Consider the following 17,093-nt stretch of genomic DNA (forward strand, 5'->3'; position numbering starts at 1 on the left):
GTATGATTTGACAAAAAGCCCAGGAGCAGACATTTTAGATAGAGAAATATGGAAGAAATAAGGGCTCAAAGGCAGAAAAAAAATAAGTAGGTGTTAGGGACAAGAAGTAAAAAAGCATAAGACAGAGTAGTAGGAGTATAACAGCAGTTAGAAATGGAAAGAGATTTTAACATGATAGAAAAATTGCCAAGAAATCTATTAGCTTTTCCCTTAGGTGACACAGCCTTCCCCACACATAAATAAAATAATTGCTACTATTATAGTTAGGAGAAAAATAAACTGAAATGTACCTTAAACACATATTAGAGATTTAACATTCTTCACATGATTTCACATGCTGGAAACTCAGCCTGTGTAAATATAGCCATGAACTTTATTATTTACTATGATAAAGTAACAGCATATCCTCCTCTATGTACTACCTGCAGAGTTATAAAGGCAAATGTGTACTTGCTCTTAAGGCACAGTTACAAGGCAGCAGAATGTAGCGTTAGGCTCTTTCTTTGTATTTTGTGCTTATCAGACAGGGGGCTACCAGCACTGGAAGAGAAACTGGGTATCATGAAAAGTTGATTAAAATTTTTTTCACATTTACTTGCTTTCATTTTCTCACTACTTTAGTCAAACTTATGTCAGCTCCCTCATTAAGAGTGTTTTGTCTAAATCATTCTCTTTCTAGTCTGTGTGCGTGTATGTACATTTGAGAGTGTGTGTGTGTGTGTGTGTGTGCGTATTCTTTGGTCTGTCCTTAAAGAAAGAGGATAGGAGGTCTTAGATGTACTGCATACCAAAAGTAATCACCATACTTCTGCCTCAAAGAATGCCCACATGAGACCACTAAGCTCATCAAAAGAGTTCATCTGAATTCATAGCCTTTGTCCACCTGTAGTGATAAACTGCTTTTTTAATGGTCTGTGTTCTCTATAAGACCGTCATCTTCATAAGGGCTGGAATCTTGTCTATTTTTCTTTCTTTTGTATTATCACTGCCTAGTTCAGAGACAGGCACACAATACAAAGCCATTAAATATTTCATTCATTTATTAAACAAATGTTTATTGAGTACTTACTATGTGCCAGAACTTGTTCTAATTGGAGAAGATATAGGAATGAACAAAATAGAGGAAAATTTCTGATCTCATGGAGATTACATTTCTGTATGGGCAATTGACGATAAACAGGAAAAATAAGTTAAATATTCAGACTGATAGACAATGGTCCATGCTAAGGAATTAAAGTAAAGCAAGGAAGGGAGAAATAAATGCTGGGATGGGGAGTCGGGGTTGAAATTTTAGATAGGGTGACCAGTGATGAAATCATTGAAAGACCATATTCAGGTAATGACCTGAAACAAATGAAGAAATGAGTTAGGAAAACATCCTTGGAGAAAAGGCATTAAAGCCAAAGGAATGGGAAGTACAAAGGCCCCTTGGGAGGCTTTTTATGCTCTTCTGTTTCCTATAAAATGTCAGGGTAGATTCACACAGAAATGTTCCCAATAGAGGTGCTACATTTAAAAGAGAAAACACACAAACACATATACAAACAGAACTTTTTAAACGTTTGATCTCACAAGAAAGAAATTAAAATTCTAAGAAGATAGAAACAAAAAGAGATATCAAAGACAGGACATTTGGTGGTATTGCGATGCTACCACCATGCGCCAGGGGGATTATCCAACTCACTAATAATCAGGGAAACTGAGGGACACAAAGCAGATTTACGATAACTACAATCACAGAGAATGGCAATCATGTAATATACCTAGGGTAACTAGAAGAAATAAATCCATTCTAGCAGGACACCTTCAACAATGAAGCCCATGTGAGAGTCTCCAATAAAGAAGAGCTCACATATCAAAAATATCAAACACATGAGGAAACGTTTTTCCATAAAGGAGTTAGCAGACACAAAAGTGCTTTAAGTCAAATATGAGTGTTAAGTTTGAAAATGCACAGAAAAAAATCTTAAGAACTGAAGTAACAGAATATTAATCTCAGACTTTAGTGGGACAAGATGTTTAAAATGATAAGAAATTTAAAAGGAGAGAGGTAAAAATAAGGTGAAAAAACATGAAAAAGGTAGATTTGATTAAAAAACAAAGAGATTTATAGAAATAAAATTTTCACTAAAATTAATGTCTGAACTAAGGCCACATCACGTTAGATGCAGCTAAAGGAAGAATTATTGAACTGAAAGATAATTCCAAAGAATTTACCGAGACTAAAAAGAGAAAAATGGAAAATATGAAAAAGAGATTAAGAAAAATGAAAGAATAAAAAGATCTAACACACCTCTAACAGGCATTTGAAAATGGGAAAATAAAGACAAAAAGGCAATATCTGAAGGAATAATGGATCTTTTCCAGGATTGATGAAAGATGTAAAACATCAGATGCATAAAGCACAAGACCCAAGAATGATAAATAAAAAATAAATCCCAATATAGAGACAATATAATGAAATCTAGAATGCTGTATCACTCATGGTCCAATCAAGAAAATATAAACCACTCAGAGGATTTAAAATGAGGCAATATAAAGTATGTAGAAGAGGTTGATAAGTGAACCAAGGAATAGTGATACAACCCAAAGACTAGCAACAGTAAGGGACAGAGGGGTGAAATGGGGAGTTCTGGTGGACCAGTCCATCAGGAGCTGCGTCCACTGCAGAGATGTAGCTGTGTTTGGATATGTCACTCGAAGCTAACAAAGGAGAAATATTTTCATTTCTCCTTTCCTTCTGTCCTCTAATCAATCACCAATGATTCCTATTGGCTGAGCCCAGGCAGAAGGAAGCTGACCTGGGAGCCTAGGAAGTTCAGCTTGAAGTGGTCAGCTCTCTTGAAAGACAACCAAGAAGAAGAAAGCAGAATGAATCTGAGAGCCAAACAGTCTACAACATGTACAAACACCAAAGACAAAGAGTAAAGACAGATTATCTACAGAGGAAACTCAACTAGATAGATAGTTGACTTCTCAACAGGAACAATGGAGTCTAGAAAACAATGGAATATTATCTTCAAACTACTGAGGGAAAATACATAAGTACTGTGAATTATATATTAAACTAAACTATCACTTCAAAAGTGAGAATAAAGTATATTTTAAAATAAAGACAAGAGTTTACTTAGCATGGCCCTTCATTAAAAAAAATATAAATTAGTAATGTATAAATTTCACCCAGAATAAAGGATTGGATGAAAAAGCAAATATGAAACAAGAAGATTGGCAGGGGTGTGCTGGTAAATATTCAACAAATGGCTTCTCCAAAAAACAAAAAAAAAAACCACCCAGATTTGTAGTGTTTACTGATTTCTATTGAATAAATACTCCCACCATGGCCAATTTCAAACTACAAATATGTCACTGAATGAGGAGTTGGAAAGAGATACACACAATGAGCTTTTGCCAGTCAACATGAGAGAGTTCTAGCACACTGGAAATTGGTAACCACCAAATGAATTTTAAATAAATTTTCACCATAAAAAATCAAATAATAAGTTATTAAAAGGCATATAAAAACAAGTTGGATCTAAGCTATTAGACAGTGCTAACATGAAAGATAGGGACAGAGGTGATTGAAGATAAAGTATTCTAAAGTTTTTATATTGTTTGAAAGGAGGATAGAGACACTAACATTGTCAAATCAAGAAGAATTATAAAATATTTAAAGGTAATTATTATTTGCTAGAAAATAAAACTAAAATGTATAACTTTCAAACTAATAGAGAGATGAAAGGAACTTAAATAATACAACAGAGTACAGCAAAGAACAAAAAATTTTTTAAAAGCATAGCAAATAGAAGGTACAAAATAGGATTTTAGTAATTAAACTTATAAGTAATCACAATAAATACACACCAATTAAATGTCTGGTTCAAAGTAAATAGTTTGAACTTTAAAAAAATCCAATGACATGCTGTTTATAAGCCACAGCTAAAATATGAGACAGAAAATTTGAAAGTACAGGAATGGTAAAAAGAATGAGGTAGCTATATTAATATCTAATAAACTAGACTATAAATAAAAGCATTATTTAAAAAAAGATGGGGGCAAGCCCAGTGTCACAGTGGTTCAGTTTGCATGCTCTGCTTTGGTGGCCCAGGGTTCACAAGTTCAGATCCTGGGCACAGACCTACACCACTCATCAAGCCATGCTGTGGTGGCATCCCACATACAAAATAGAGACAGATTGGCACAGACATTGGCTCAGGGCCAATCTCTCTCAGCAGAAAAAAAAAAAGGATGATCATTAAATAATCAAAATGAAAGTGTTCATCAACAAGATACCATAAACTGCCCCTCTAAGCATCTAACAGCGTGGACATAAAATACATAAAACAGAAACAGCACAATCCTCAGACATAATGGAAGATTTGATCATATTTTTGTCGTTAATTTTAAGAGTGAGCAGGATAAAAAAATATAATGATAATGTAACAAGGCAGATCTAATTAACAAATATAAAGCCCTGCACCTAAGAATTATGATATACATACCTTCCAAGCACATAAAAATTTACAAAAATTGGCCCTATATCAAGCCACAAAGTAAGTCTCAAGACATACTAAAGAATTAAAATCATTATATCATCTCCTCTAATCACAATTAAATTTAGACTTTAATAACAAAAATATGTTCCTGCTCCCCAAAAACCTCCAATAATTGGAGTTTTTTTTTAAACATTAAAGCTTTATATGAATCATGGGTCAAAGTCTAATGAAATTTTGAAAATTAGAAAATATACAGAACTAAACAACAATGAACACAATACATACCCAAACTCAAGGAAGTTCTTAGGGGAAAATGTATAGCTTTAAATTTATGTGTTAAAAATAAAAGAGTAGGGGCTGGCCCCGTGGCCAAGTGGTTAAGTTTGCGTGCTCCTCTGCAGGTGGGCCAGTGTTTCATTGGTTCAAATCCTGGGCGTGGACATGGCACTGCTCATCGAGCCACGCTGAGGCAGCGTCCCACATGCCACAACTAGAAGGACCCACAGTGAAGAATATACAACTATGTACCAGGGGGCTTTGGGGAGAAAAAGGAAAAAAAAAATAAAATAAAATCTTTAATCACTGGTACTTGACCCCAGTTTAAAAAATAAATAAATAAAAAAATAAAAGAGTAAAAATTATCAAGTTAGAAAATGTACAATAAAATAAAACCAAAGAAATATAAGAGCAAGTAAATAACAAAATAATATCAGAAATAAATAAAGACAGAGATAAAGACAGTCAATAAAATAAAACATTGGTTCTTTGAAAAGACTAATAAAATAGACAAATTGCTGGGAAGTTTTACCACTAAAAAAGAGAAGGTACAAGTCAACAGTATTAAAAAGGAAAAAAGAACAAATCTGGAGATTTAGAATAATTACTCAATACTAGGAACAATTTTTTGCTATTTATTTGAACTAAATATTCAACCTACTTTAAAACTTTGATAGAGGGACAATTTTATTGAAAAATATAACTGGCTTGAGAAGAACTAGAAAATCTGAATAGACTATTATAAATAAACACATTACATCAGTAGTTAGAAGTCTATATAAACACACACACACACACACATATACACCAGGGCCAAATACATTTGAATGCAACATTTAACAAACCTTCAAAAACCAGTTATGGCCTATGTTATAAAAACTATACCACAGAATACAGGAAAGCACCCCAACTCATCATATAAGACTATTGAACATTGATATCAAAACTAGATAAAGGCTAGGGGCTGGCTCTGTGGCTGAGTGGTTAAGTTCTCCCACTCCACCTCCCGAGGCCCAAGGTTTCACTGGTTTGGATCCTGGGCGCAGACATGGCACTGCTCGTCAGGCCATGTTGAGGCGGCGTCCCACATCCCACAACTAGAAGGACCTGCAACTAAGATATACAACTGTGTGTGTGTGTGGGGGGGGGGGGGGGTGGGGGAGATAAAGCAGAAAGAAAAAAAAAAACGATTGGCAACAGTTGATAGCCCAGGTGCCAATCCTTAACAAAAAAAAAAAAAAAAGGAAGATTGGCAACAGTTGTTAGCCCAGGTGCCGATCTTTAAAAAAACAAAACAAAACAAAACTAGATAAAGACTTTGTGAGAAAGTAAAATTATTTGCAATAATGAGGACTAAGAGATACAAGCAAAGAATGCTTACGGAAAAAAAAGGTAACAACAGCTATCATTTATTTAGCTCCTACTGTGCTTTACCAAGAGTTCTGCGTACATAATTTAATCTGTACCTCAGGCATGTGAAGTAGTTTTATTTTCATCTTTATCACCCATTTTATTAAGGAAGATGTGATGCTCAAAGAAAAGAAACTAGCTCACGTTCACAGAGCTAATAAGTGGCAGAGTTTGATCGTAGGAAACTAATGCCTATTACTTAAATGCTATCTTCTTCTGTTTCCTCACCTTTTTAAAAGTATATTCAAACAACTTTATAATGTCTCCATAACACTAAATTCAATTTTGAAGGCAATATAATTTTTGGCTTTCAGCAGTTTTACTATGATATTCCTAGGAATTGTTTTTTTCAAATTTATTGTGGATGGGGTTCATTAAACTTCTTTTGTGCCTTTATGCCTTTTACGTCTTTCTCAAAATTTGGGGTGCTTCAACCTTTAGTCTTTAAAATACTAAAAAAAATTTTGCCCCATTCTTGTTCTTTAATTACCCATATACTAGATCTTTTATTTTTTATTTTTTACTTTTTTTGAGGAAGATTAGCCCTGAGCTAACTACTGCCAGTTCTCCTCTTTTTGCTGAGGAAGCCTGGCCCTGAGGTAACATCTGTGCCCATCTTCCTCTCCTTTATATGTGGGACTCTTACCACAGCATGGTGTGCCAAGCGGTGCCATGTCTGCACCCGGGATTGGAACCTGTGAACCCCGGGCCACCGAGAAGCGGAACGTGCAAACTTAACCACTGTGCCACCAGGCCGGCCCCCATATACTAGATCTTTTAAAATTGTCCTTCAGCCTTCAGAGGTTCCGTTTATTTTTTCTACTCTTTTTTTCTCACTCCTGTTTAGATGAGATGATTTTTACTGATCTGTCTTCAAGCTCACCGACTTCTCCTTCTGCTACCTACCTCCACTATGCTATTGTCTATTCAGTAATTTATTTCAGATAATGTATTTTTTCTATTCTAAAAGTTCTATTTAGTTTTATAGATATACATATTTAATTTCTCTCTGGAGATTTCCTAACTTTTTATTAATTTCAACAATATTTTCTTTTACCTCATTCAGCATAGTTGTAATAGCTGCTTGAATGGTCTCGCCTGATAATTCCAACATTTCAGGTCATTTCAGGATTGTCATCTGTTGATTTTCTTCTTCCATAAGAAAGGGCTAGAATTCACTAATTTTTTGTATTTGAACTCATTTTGGATTTTATCTTGGACATTGTCAATGTTAATTGTGGATACTCTGGATTCTGTAATATACAGCCAAAGAGTGCTGATATGTTCGTTTCAGCAGGCCATTAGCAGGATTGGTCTCAGATTACAAACTCTGTCCTGTTCAGATCTCAGTTTTATTGCTTTCATTCTGCCCTACACATGTGTGGTTCAGGGGTCAGCCAGAGAGTTAGGAAGAGTTTCATACAGAATTTGAGTTTCCCCATGTCTGGGTCTTTCCTTTCCTGAGTTACCCCTCACTCTCTGGCATCCCTGCTCTTTCCCAGGGTTCCTCCAGTCGGAAAGCAGTGGGCTTTCTTTTGGAGTTTAGTTGCCCTATGTTGTCACTACAACTGCAGATACCCTCAGGAAAAGCCACAAAAATGTGAAACTCATCCCACCCTATGCCAGTTGCTCAATCCAAGCTTCAACTCCCTTCTAAAATCTTCCTACTATTGTTCATCCTCCAAAACCCTCAGATTGTTGTATTATTGTTTGTTTTGCTTTTGTCTTTTGTTTTTGTTCAGAGTTTACGATTGTTATTTGCAGCTGGGTTATTTGATTAGAAGTTTATTTCTCCACATCAAAAGCAAAACTCTTGAATTATGATTAATTCTGGGAACAGCAGGCTCTAAAGAAGTATCAAGAGGTATGGATAAAAATGGTAGTAAATGGGCTAGAAACATGTCACTTGCTTCTGGGAGAGGCCTGGACAATAACACATGAAGAAAAGGGGCTACAAAGAGGGTAATGAACAATTTTTTAAACATTTGTGCCACCAAATGGGTAAGAATGCAAGTGAAACTTATATATGACAAATCATCAAAAGTTTTGGAAGTGGAAAAAAATATATCAGTCAAGTGTTTCAAGACCAACACTCTTCACAAGATCTCAGAACCAAAGTAGGAAAAACAAATACATAAAACAATTTCTGTCCAAAGTTGTTTTTTTCCAAGATTTATAGTAACCCACAACACATCTCAAAGTTTGAAAAACTATCTCAAGAACTGGCAATGATTAAGTTCTGAACTAAATTATATTTTCTAAATTAAAAACAAGCACACTCTCAAATGTAAAATTTTTTAAAAAATGAAGTTAAAGCACATTCACTTTATAGATGAAAATAGAGCCCATATATCTCTATTATTAGAAGATTTGTTTTAAGACTTGATGCGTTATAGGACATGGTAACATCAGACAGTAAAAAAAAAAAAAAATCTCATTTAAAGCTCAGCAAGAAACTAATCTCTGCAAGAGATCTATCATTTGAAATAATTTCATGATAGTTTTTCTCCTGCGGTATGCCTCTCGATCTAATTCTATTAGGTTACAGCAATCCTCCCCACATCAGCCATCAGAAGATATGGTTCCACCATTAGGCAGTGGTGGGACCTTAGACAAGTCCCTTCACCTATCAAGGCTTCAGTTTATTCCTGTGAAATGTGAGGCTAGAACAGATGGTTTCTAATTTCCAATTGTAGCATTCTATGACTATGTAAGTCGCCTTATTTCTGCATTCTTCACTGTTTTGAGGCCTTATTGTATGATTTCTATTAAACAGGTCTGGCAAATTCCTCAGATCTCGGGCCCATGGAAAAGATTTCAGAAGAGACAAATTACTCTTTCAGAAAAGTGATGAAAAAAACACGCAGGCTCCCATATACAATCTCAAGTAAATCATCAACTGACAGCCGAAGTTGTCATACCTACAGAGATAAGAAGCTTGTTTACATCAGTACTTCAGGTGAGTGGGATGATTTTGTGAATGGTGTGTTAAAAATAATTTTAAATTTGAAGATTAAGCAATTGGACATTTGTTATGAATTTCAAGGAAAAGATGCTGCAATATTGTTTACGATTCTGAGAACTTTAGATCTATCTTCTAATAAAAACTGTGCTTAGAATAAAGACGGGAGAAGTAGTGCAATGCTCTTTACAACTGTCTAGATTACATTCATTCAAATAACCCTAATAAATATTTATTAAGCAGCTGGTTGGTACAAGGTGCTGTACTGTCCACTTCGAGATACATACATATAAGAAAGAATTTTTATATCTGCCTTCAGGGAGTTTATAATCTACCAGAAGTGATACATACTAGAAGGCATACATACCCAAATAACAATGGTGCATAGCAGGAAGAGGTAAATATCATGAACAAGGAACAGAGAGAGCCCTGTGCCTCAGGCTTTGCTCCTTGCAGGGAGCTAAGTTAGCAGGGATCATACTGCAGGAGGTGGCCAACCACGCAGCCTACAGGACACTCAGAGCTAGTGAGGGAAGAAAGAGACTATAGAATGGCTAGAAGACCCCAGAGAAACAGGGGAGGAGCTATGGGCCAAGAAGGTCAGTAGTCAGTTGGAGATCTAAGAGGTACCTGCCTGAAAGATAGGATCTAATTCCTGGGCAGAAGGCCAACCCAAAAAGGATTCTGTGCCACTGGGAGTTGAGAAAAGAGAGCAATGGAGTAAGTATTCTGTTATGGGAAGAAGGGTATTCCATGTTGCGGAAATATCAAGAGCAAAACCACAGAAGAAAGAACTTTGAACTTTTTCTAGTTTTCCACCTCATGAACATGTCAATATAAGCAAAAATTATCTAAAAAAGTAACAATTTCTATCAGTTTAAAAATTCTGCCAGGTTAAATTAAACCTGAAGATAAGGAGAAAAGTTACCTCCAAGTTCTTGTTTATAACTTCCTATCCTATCCCCTAAAAGGCTATTTATATAGCTCATTTGTGCAACTGAGTTGTACCCTTTCTAAATCATTCTATTTATGTATGAGATGGTTGGAATCAAATATGACTGGTCTTCATTCTGTTTTGAAAGGGCAGTAAGAACGAATTCATCTATAATCACACTATAATGACAAGAATAAGAATTTTAACTCCTTCCTTTGAAATGAAAGACAAATACTTTAGCTAAGAGCTTCCAAGTCTAATTTACAAATCACAAAAGTCTACAAACATAAATTATATAGTGAAAATTTCCCTGATTCTTACTTAAATATAACTGTAATCTTTTGATTATCAGCTTTAACAAAATGAATAAGAGTGCAACAGAGTTCAGATGAAGCTTATTTCTTGCCAAAATCCATATGAATGCCAAATACCTTCCAAGCTGATTGTTTGGCAACTTAGTACAAATGAATCCTCTTGCCTCCATTTAAATTAAAAAGACACATCCTTAGATTGGGCACTTACCACTGGGTCACAGTCTCCCCACTCACTGCTTAGTAGTGAAGAAGAAGGGAGACAGGGCAAACCCTTTGGCCACTAGAGGACTATTCGAGATCACATGTGCCGTGCTTCTTCAGAAACAAGTTACAACCACAGAAAGAGAAGGTACCTTACACTTTGCTTGTCAATCTTGGTTTATAGGATGGGGGAAGGGAGAAGGGAGAAAGAGAACTAACATTCAGTTATACCGTATTTTGGGCTAGGCATTTAGCAAATGTCTTACCATTTAATCTCATCACAATCAAATGAGGTATTCACACCATGTAACACAAGAAAGGAGTGAGGTTCAAAAGGCTAAGTTACTTTGGTGACATCATGTATCACTAACTGGTGACACCACGACTTGATCCCAATGTGACTCTGAAGGTTCTGTTCTCCCTCATACATCTGTTTTTGTTCATGTCTCAGTTTTAAAAAGTAGCATAGTTCCTCGGGATTGCAGCTGTGGTAGGCAGGAGATTCCGCTCAACCTCACTTGCCAGGTGTTGCGCATTGATTCTGTTAACGGCCAGCTCCTCTCCAGATCTAGCGTCATGGATCATCTGTAACACAAGCTGATGGAGTATTTGCCTAACGTACAACCTAGAGAATTGATTTCAAAAGTGGAGAGTCTCACTACCAAGGTGGTGGCCTGTCATAGATTCGTTAACGAAATCTTGTCTTTGCTCCACTGGTTTCTGCTCCTTGGGATCTCTAAGGTGTACTCTAAAATTGCTGGACCTATGACCATAGTCTCCTTCCCTTCCAGGCTTGCCAAACTCGTCATGTCTATTTCTTTGATAACATAGATATTGTCAAGCTCTAGGCCTCTCTGGTTTTCTCTCTGGCTCTTTGAACCCATTTTACATTGTCTTTCTCACCGTGCCCAAACCCCTTAGTTCATCACTTTATTCTTTTGCTGATACTCTCAATTCACTTCTAGTTTTCCTCTGTCTCATTTACCAGGCTCTCTTGGTTGAGATCCTAAGATGAGAATTTTAGTGTCAGTAGTTTATCTGGGAGATGATCCTAGGAAGCACTAGTAGGGGAGAAAGGAAGTGAGGCAGAGAAGGGAAATAAGATAGACTGTCTGCAAAGATAACCATCAATGGCCCTGTTCTTGCATGTTGCCCCTCCTTTCAGGAGGCAGAATTTATTTTCCCATCTTGAATCTGAGCTGACCTTATACCTTGTTTCGACAATAGGTTGCAGCAGAAGTGATACTGTGCCAGCTCTGAGCCAAGGCTGGAAGAGTCCCGGCAGCCTCTTCTTTTGCTTTCTTCAGATGCAAACAACATGTAGAGAGGCTCTGACTTGGTTAGTGAATGATAAGAAACCACGTGGAGAGAAAGAGGCCCAGACAGTCTCTGGCCATTCCACCCATCTCACTGAGGCCCCAGACCCGTAAATAAAGCCGTTGTGGACATTAGTGACCCAGACCTCTGGTATTACTAGGCAGAGCAGAAGGACTCCCCAGATAACCCCAGTCACCTTGTGGAATTGTGAGAAATAATAAATCCTTGTTTTAAGCAACTAAGTTTGGGGGTAGTTTGTTACATAACCATAAATGAAACAGGTTGGAAGTCAAAAAGGGGTGCATTTATTAAGCAACTTAGTTGTATAGTAACTGGAGCTCAATCCTACTGGGCTATTCTGGGAAACATGTAGAACATGGCTCACAGTTATCCCAAATAAAGAGCGAGGATGCTAGGGTATTTACCCACTAACTTGCCACCAGTTATTTGATTAAGGCGTCTTCTAGTGACGTGAAATTTTTGGCACATCAAGTCCACCCAACACTTAAGCCAAACTTGCTCAACAGCCTGAAAAAATGTCCTCAGGCAGAGAGTCACAAATATCAGCCATAAGAAGTCTTTGGTGACAAGAGATGAGTGGTAGGGAGAAACAGAAAGAGCACCAACATTGGTGAAAACCCAATCTTAGAGCAGTCCTGTTATCTGCCTTCTCCATTTCTAGATTTCAGAAGTTAAAGAGGGTCTCACAAATTCACAGACTATAACCACTACTCATCCTCAGCCTCCAAACTTAGCTGGGCCCTAAATGTTGCTTAATAATCCTTCCAAGTTTCCTGAATCAACTCTCACTTTACCTCTGGATATGACATCTATTTCAAATATTCCCTCTTTCCTGATATCTTCTACTCTACCCCTCCCCCTTCAGTACCTGCAAAGCAATCTCCTATCCATCCCAATGAGAAAATAAAGGCCATTAGATCAACTTCTTGGTAGCTCACTTTCAAACAACTGCATTCATACCCATCCCTTCCTCCTCCCCTACTAATACCACAGGAAAGGATCAACCTTAATTCAGCATTTAATCCATCACGTCTCCATCACTGGAACCCCCCACCTTAGGGGTTTTGCCCCTCTTATATGATTGCCCCTGTCTGTCTCTCTGAACACAGGAATATGATTGAGCCATTAATCTATTGAAATCCTACATACTGTTCTGATTGCTTGAAATGTACTCTTTTCTTCCTCACTCCTCCCTAGACTGTTCCCAGGCAAACTCCTCTTCATCCTTCAGCTCCCAACTTAGCTATCACTTTCTCAGGGAAACCTTCTTTAACCTTGCTGCCCACCACTCCCCAAATCCACACTTAGCCCGTCAGAGCAGTTTGCTGTGTACTGAAATTGCTCACTCCCTTTCTCGATACTCCCCTTTCCCTCCCACTGAATGTAAGCTTCTCCAGACCAGGTATTTGTCTTATAAACTTTTGAAACACAGTGTCTATGCCGGGAACTCAGTTGGTGCTTAATAAATATTTATTGAATAAATAAATGAATCGGGTCCTCTCATTCTCCTCTCCTCACCGTTCCAGAGTAACTTTAGTGAAAGCTGCATGCAGGATGGATGTAAGCACAGTGTGGCTCTGCCTCTTTCCATTCTCTTTCTTTCCTTTTCTATATGTCTATACCTCTTTCTACTTCTTCTATAAGAAGTCGACTTCTCACTGAGAGCCCCTTTTTGATTCGTATACAGTTTAGTAAAAAAATAACAGAGCAAAATGCACTTGCTTAGAAGCTCAGGAATCCATTGCTAACTTGGAACCTTTTGTCTTGTTTTAACACTATGGAGAAACAGATTTCAGTCAACACTGGCTTCTAAAATAGAATTCGTATTCCTTATCACTCAAAATTCAGAATTTCTTAAGTTTTAAAAGGCTTTTCATAGGCGAAAATGCATACTTGTATATTCACAGTGAGCTTGTTTAAGAAAATGTTTCTAGAAATGTAAAATAACATCCTTTTATGTAGTCAGATTGATGGGCCTATATCAACATCAGCTTTTATAGGTATGGTTTTTACTCTCATCAGAGAATGAGCTGTCAACTTTAAGAGAAATGAAAAAAATCAGTTTGGGCTTCTGGTCACTTCTGAGCCCTCCTATCTAGTCCTAGAGTCTTTTCTTAAACCAGAGACCTCATTCCCTGTGGAAGGGTTTGGAATAAGGAATATATACTGCGCCTCCTCCCTACCACATTCTCAGCAACTGGGGCATGTGGGACATTTGAAGTCTTTAATATAATATTAATCCCACTGCTTTAGAATGCCTAAAATCTGCTCCGAGTGATTCCCACCTCCCCTCTTCTCCACCATGCCATCTTTTAGAAGAGGTGAGGGAGGTGAAGGGGCTTTTAAAGGCTAGTCTTCAGGGAAACCAGGACATTGAAACTTCACTCCAGTTATTTTTTATTTCCTGCCACCTCGAATTCGGATTACACGTGATATTATGAAGGCTTAGTGTTCTTCATGAAAAATATCCTTCCAATTAAGATCTTTAAAAATTTAGATTAAAGCAAAAGTGTAGAAAACAAGGGTGAAATCAGATTAGCAGACCATCTGAAAAGCACTGTCTTTTATAAAATTGGGTAAAATATAGAAAGACGCATGTTTCTCAGCCTGATTTCTTGGGCTGTTGATACCTGGGAGGTAATTCAGTTTTGCATCCCCTGTTCCCAGATCAGCTCACTCTTTGTTCAGCTCTCTCTCAGTCTGGCATATAATTACTTCTTCAGCTCCTGTGCTATTTGGTTTTAAGCACCTCTTACCCCCAAGGCCTCATGGCTCTAAGGGCTTGTTGAATTTAAACAAGCGCATTTAAATCTTTGTCTTTAAATGAGTAAAATAAAAGTCTTAACACCTAACACAGAGTACTCTTCTATCCACCGACACTCTAAATGTGCATGTTGTAATTGTCTACTAGATCATAATGAGCATCTATCCATCCTCAAAATCAGAGAAAGGAGGACTCATTCTAGAGGTAAATTTACAATAAATGGTTTTATTCTTGATTAGCTATGTGTGTTTGGGGACACAGAGATTGGCACGTGCATAATTTAACTACCTAATAAGTATCAGATGATCAGGGACACCTTGGAATTAAAGGTGGGAAAAAGATAGCGGAGGAATAACAAAAGAGAAAAACAAGATTACTAACAGAAAAAAGGTAAGGCAACTAAATGAAGAAATTTTAAGCTTTACCAACAAACTCTGCGCACTTATACACATCCTCATACTCATGCGAGTGTATGCATAAACGCACACACACACATTTTAATTACAGAAATGTTAAAACATACACCTTTCCTGAGAGACATACAGGAGGCCTGGGTTCTACCACTGTTGCTGCTGGCAAATCATAAACAGTATCTATGGTCTTAGTTTAGCTTTGAGTAAATGAGTGACCATGATATTTGTGTTACATTCTTAATTTACCCCAAATACTGGTAAATGAACATTGAATGAGACTCTCATTCAAATACACTGTGAAAAAATGCCACAAAAAAGAAATATTATAATTATAACTATGAATAATAAGAAAAGTTTCTTCTTCTCCTTCTTCTCCCCAAAGCCCCCTAGTACACAGTTGTATATTCTAGTTGTGAGTGTTTCTGTTTTTGCTATGTGGGACACCACCTCAGCACGGCTAGATGATCGGTGCTAGGTCCACACCCAGGATCCAAACCATCAAAACCCTGGCCGCCAAAACAGAGAGCATGAAGGTAACCACTCAGCCACCAGGCTGGCCCCAAGAAAAGTTTCTTAGTGAAAAAAATGAATCCATTTTAATAAATCTTAAAGGGAAAATAAAGGATGTTCAATCTCATGAAGGAAATAGAAATTTTAAGTGGAATATTATTCTTTCACTTATCAAATCAATGAAAGTTGAAAGAAAAAAAGAAACATCCAGTGTTTAAAAGCTGCACAGCAGTGGGCGTGTTAATTGGTGCGACATTTTTTGAAAGAAAATTGAGCACTATGCACCAAGAGCCTGATAAATGATTATACGCTGTGTCAGCTTGGGTCCTCTGGTGCCAAGAGCAATTGGGTGTGTAAGATATATATTGGGGGAATAACCTGTGAATGATAAAGGGGGACGGGCTTAGGCAAGAAGAGTGCTCACACCATGATGCAAGTCTGACACCTATGAAAGGAGAGAAAAGGAAGACTTTCACATGCAGAGCAATTCTGAGAAAGTCTCAGCCAAATTGGTGAGGCGTCCTTGAGGCAAAGTTGTCCCTTAGAATAATCCCGTGCTGTGTAAGAATGTCTCAGTTCTAATACTTTCAACATGCTCAGTCACTGGCTGGGAGCATATAGCTTCAGTGTGAATCCCTGAATGCCATGGTGGACCCAAGGTGTGTTAGCTGGAGGCTGTCAGTCACCTATGCTCTCCACAACCGCTTCGCTTCAAAGGAGATCTAAGAAGGGCATCTCCATAGCCACCCGATATGGCTTTATTCCAAATCTAGGAATCTATCCCAAGGAAATAATCTACTAGAAAAAAACTTTTATGCACAAAGAAGCTCATCACAGTCTTTTCTAAAATAACTGAAAGCTGGAAACAATTTAAATGTCCAAGCATAAGGATTGAATAAGTAGCTATGGTTTATCTACTCAATAGAATATGCTGTAGCTATTAAAATGGAAAAAGTAGTTACATTTTGAGTAAAATTAAGATAAAACATAGTATAATGATTAAGATTAATGATTATCTTTGAAAAGATACATTTTTAAGACTAGAAGAAAGTAAACCAATACAGTAATAAGAATATTTTCCTTTTTCAAGCTTTTTGAAACTTTCCAAATTTTATTTAATAAAATATATGACCTTTATTTGGGGGAATAAAGCATGAAAAATAAGAGAAAAAAGTCATAATATTTAAAATGATTTAGAATGTAAAGTAAGTAAGGAAAACATGAAGATAATGGTACAGAAAACAAAAGATAAGACAAAAACAATTTGAATAATAATGTCTTTAAGAATTCTGGAGGGGGCCAGCCTGGTGGCGCAGCAGTTAAGTTTACATGTTATGCTTCAGCAGCCTGGAGTTCTCTGGTTCAGATCCCGGGTGCAGACCTATGCATCGCTTGTCAAGCCATGCTGTAGCAGACATCCCACATATAAAAACAAAATAGAGGAAGATGGGCAGAGATGTTAGCTCAGGGCCAGTCTT

General features: G+C 37.1%; 1 protein-coding gene across 22 annotated transcripts in view; it reads right to left on the reverse strand.

Moving 5' to 3' along the window:
* ZBTB20 (zinc finger and BTB domain containing 20) overlaps positions 1-17,093 on the reverse strand; it is a 770,585-nt gene that overhangs the window by 558,638 nt on the left and 194,854 nt on the right. Inside the window, exon 1 of one of the 22 annotated variants that reach the window (XM_046659194.1) lies at positions 291-318. The exons of the other annotated variants lie outside the window; for them this stretch is intronic. The gene's annotated coding sequence lies outside the window, so the exon portion shown is untranslated. Of the gene's footprint in view, positions 1-290; positions 319-17,093 lie in introns of those variants that run through there. 22 annotated transcript variants of the gene reach the window in all.

The sequence above is a fragment of the Equus quagga genome, chromosome 4, assembly GCF_021613505.1.
Source record: "Equus quagga isolate Etosha38 chromosome 4, UCLA_HA_Equagga_1.0, whole genome shotgun sequence".
In the NCBI taxonomy this organism is placed as follows: Eukaryota; Metazoa; Chordata; class Mammalia; order Perissodactyla; family Equidae; genus Equus; species Equus quagga.